General features: G+C 42.4%; 1 non-coding gene across 1 annotated transcript; it reads left to right on the top strand.

Moving 5' to 3' along the window:
- Window positions 1-227: 227 nt before the first annotated feature.
- trnai-uau (transfer RNA isoleucine (anticodon UAU)) lies at window positions 228-300 on the top strand. Its single transcript has one exon. It is a non-coding gene; the product is annotated as a tRNA-Ile (tRNA).
- The last annotated feature ends 3,935 nt before the right edge of the window (window positions 301-4,235 follow it).

The following is a 4,235-nucleotide window of genomic DNA, read 5'->3' as shown; positions in this document are numbered from 1 at the left end:
CTGCAGGGAAAGTTGTCCCAGCCTATTCCACCTCGCCCAACGGTCCAAGCATTAACGACATCCTTGTCTTTATTTAGTCATCAATTTCACGTGTATTTTTAAAAGTTTTCAAGATGTCAATTCCGCTGGACAACAACGAGCTGTTGGAAACTGAAAGATAAAACGTAGAATGGCTTCAACTTTCAGTGCTGGAAACCACTGAGCCGCCCCAAGGTAGCGCGTGGCTTGTTTCTGTGGTGTAGTGGTTATCACATTTGCTTTATACGTGAAAGGTCCCCAGTTCGAAACTGGGCAGAAACTAATTTGTTCTTCAATTGCAGCACTTTACATGGACAAAAATGGAGCTTTCTTGCTTGCTTTCCCATCTGCAAACCTGCCTTCGAATTTGCTTTAACAAGTTTGCTCCTGTAGTGAAATGTAATGTAACACAATTCCATTTAATTACTGTGCAAAGCATTGTAAAGTTTTTCTCCAACCTGGTTGTGATCATACGTCATTCTGTTTGAGAGTATAGTTACCACGTTCTGATCCTAACATAAAAAGCAGTGCCGCATTTGCTTTCCTTGCGCAGAGTCGACCATTCCCAATGCGAAGATAGGCGGAAGTGAGGGCTGCAGGTGCTGAAGCTCAGAGTCGGAAGTGTAGTGCTAGAAAAGCACGGCAGGTCAGACAGCATCTGAAGAGCTGGAGAAGCAATGTTTCTGGCACTAACTACTGCCATTCCATTACTACCTGATGCGGGGAGGAAGAATGACTCATATTCCGCCTTCGGACCATGCAACCACACGGGATAAATGTGTACTTGAACAGCTTCCTCATTTCACTTCATTCTACATTATACCAGTCACAATCTTCCAACTAGACACTGCTCTCTTGACCCGTCGTTGAAACAACCCTCTGAAAAAATCACCTTCTTCCTCACCTTCATCCAACTGTCGCTTTCCCAGATACTTTACCACCAACAGAATTACCCTCCCACTTATATCTCAACCCCGACATACAAGCCTCATTCCTGATGAAGGGCTCATGCCTGGAACGTCGATTCTCCTGCTCCACGGATGCTGCCTGACATGCTGGGCTTTTGAAGCACTATACTGTCGCCACTGCAAAGATAGATGAGCTCGGCTGGGGCTCTTTATCTGACAGTGGGAAAAGCTGGGATAGGAACTGATTAACGTGCACAGAGAAAGGACAGATATATGTGATAGGAATAAACTTCTTACGGGAAGGGTTAATAACCAGGGATATTGCAAGAGAGATGATATTCAGAGAAGTTTTAGGAAGAATGCTTACAACCTCAGAGTGTTGTTTGTCTGGAACGCACTGTTTGAACGTGTGGTAAAGCTAAGAGTCAACAGAACATTTCCGGAGTATTTAGCCAAACACTTGAGGAGCTAGCCCTTAATGATGAGGTACTGGAAAGTGGGGCAAGGACAAACAGATGTTCGATGAAAGACTTGAAACCGTATTTTTGGGTGCAGCAAAATGGAGGCTAGTGCAGCTCTTTGGCGAAGTGAAACATGCTTTAGACTTCCACTGCTTTTTGTTAAGATTGTGATTCAAATTTTGTTTGTTTGAGTCCCGCCATATTCGGAGTTTAGAACATAGAACATAGAACAATACAGTACAAAATAGGCCCTTCGCCCCTCGATGTTGCGCCGACCTGTGAACTATTCTCACTTCGTCTCCCTACATTATCCCAAAATCATCCATGTGCTTATCAATTCCTTTCACATTTCAGCTGAATCAATGATTGTTCTACTGATTCATCGTCAATTCCAGTCATCTGGAGTTCTCGTCCCTGCTACTGACCAGAGGAGATTCCTCACCTTCTTGGTGGTGAGCTTTGAGGGAATCGTATCATTTGAAACATGATCAGACCAGAATCGACTGCTCATTCACAAAACCCACTGCAAAAGCTCACTGTCTCTAAACATATTTCCCACCCACATTTGCACAGAGTTTGTCGGTTTATTCAGCTTATTTTTCCCATTGGGTGACAGGTTGATGTGGATGGGTTGGGGAAAGATATTGATGTGTTTGGTCAGCCATAAATATATCAAATGGCGGGGTAGCGCCAGCGGTTGAAAGTATCTCCCCTTGTTCCTCTCTCTGCCTCTGCTGTTTCTGACAGAGGAAATTAAACAATAACATGATGAGGACACTGTGAATGTACACTGTGAATATCAAGGACCTCCCCTTTATCCCATTGCTCTCACAGCTGGAATACACAACTCCTGTTGCAGCTTTAGATCAGACAGTGGAGGATTCTCCCAGGCACTCTGTCTGACTGCATGCTCCTTCACACAGGTTTCCAACTGGACACATGGAGCAAACGGCCGTGTGGATATTGGGGATTCAGGGGCAGATTTCCCCTTTGCTGGGCTAGAGTTGTGGCCACGTTAAGAAACATGAATTTAAGCGATTCTGTGTCTTATTATGCATTCTTATCATTTTACAATTTAAACTGAAACTCAATTTACTCTTGTTTAACATTCTTATATCTTTAGTATTCATGAAAACTGTGCAACGTCCTCGGATGTAGGAATGGTGAAGATTGATGATGAGTGCAGTATGTTTCATGTTGTCTGTATGAAGTTTCAGAAGAAAGTTAGTGAAGTATCTTTGAATCAAATTCTGTGCCGAATTGAAGCCGACCGAATAAAAAGCCCTGTGACAGCAATAATGTAACATTGTCTGTAAACAGGACAGTGACCCACGGAAATGCAGCTTTCAATCAAGTCTAATTTGCACGACATTTTTCTGTGTCCCTTTCCTGAACCTGGTGCTCCAATAGTCACAGGTCAGTTCCTCCTCCACTGCCTTAACTTTACTTTCAGAATTACAACAAAAGTAGAACAGGTTGGTCGAAAGTCCCAGAGGTACGAAGAGCGCACGTTACTGGTGGCACTCTGCTGCTCCTGTGCAGCAATTCATCATCACTTAACAGCGTGTGAAATACTGCAGCTGTAATTTCAATTATTATCTGAAGCTGCTTTTCCTGATGTTGATCAGGGATCATTGGAGCACCAAACTGAAGTGCATTTGAAACATAACGTCGAATCAAGCAGCATTTATTGTAAACCTTCATCTTCTGATTTGTGGGACTGTTCTGTATTTGGACAATGTGTCAACTATCAGCCGGAAAGCTGTCCATATTCCCCTGGCGATTGTCTATCTGTGGATCGAGAAACAGGGAATGTTTTATCATGATGACATTTTTCTATTCTTTGACCCTCCACTGTATTTCATTCTTGGAAAGTCTGTTAAACTCCTTTCATATTATCCCATTTGCTGCAAACTCACACAGTTCATTAAACTGTTTGAAATGAATTAGATTTATCTCTTTGGGTAGATTGAATGTTGTCAGTGAATCTGGTAAAGTCATAACAAATAACTTTGTTGTTGTGCAGAACAGAGCGTTCAAACAGGAATAAGGAGGAGTCTTTTTGTTGTGCTTTTCGTGGGGAGATCACTGAATATTAAATGGACTCAGTTCCGTTCCTGGTCATTGTAACCAAATGTTCAAGGCAACAGATGGCAATAATGGTGATGCTTGACATCAACAGGGCCATTCCTACTCACTAGAGTCACCATTGTATTACAGATCTGGTGAGTGGGAGAGATTATGATCCTTATGGAAACCTAAGACAGTGCGACAATTAATCTCACAATGTTAGTCTCACTCTATACCATAAACCATTTAGCCAGCGGAGTGAGCTAACTGGCTTCCGTTTACTGCAAAGCTATAACAAACAGATCAGTATATTAACATTTTGTAGTAAGTCACGTAGAATCAACCACGAAACTTTCAACACCACCAGCTCTTCTTATACTAAACTTCTTCATTTGCAGATGTTATACAATTTCTTTCCAACGAACGCTAAAGAATTCGTGAGTATGCCACTTTTGCATCCCCATCCAGGCAGCCTAGAATCCCTGTCCCTGTTAAATTCGCTTCTTGTGTGCCTGCACGTGGTTTTTCAAATATTCTGGAATCAGCTTCTAATTTGTTTTCTTTGGGGAAAAATCATCTCCGATTTCAATAACTATCAGAATAAAAAGTACCTGCCGGAAACATCTTTGTCGTCCCTCGCCGGTTTTGAAGCTCTAGCCTTGAGTTATACACTCACCTCAGCGATAGAATTTCCTCCTATTTACACTTACCAATCTCACATAAGCTGTAAAACCTCCATTCGGACAAATCTCAGTCATTCCTGATTTGTTCCGCTTAT

This window comes from Hemiscyllium ocellatum, chromosome 14, assembly GCF_020745735.1.
Source record: "Hemiscyllium ocellatum isolate sHemOce1 chromosome 14, sHemOce1.pat.X.cur, whole genome shotgun sequence".
In the NCBI taxonomy this organism is placed as follows: Eukaryota; Metazoa; Chordata; class Chondrichthyes; order Orectolobiformes; family Hemiscylliidae; genus Hemiscyllium; species Hemiscyllium ocellatum.
The sequence above is the reverse complement of the archived record's forward strand: the minus strand, read 5'-3'. Positions and strand labels throughout refer to the sequence as shown.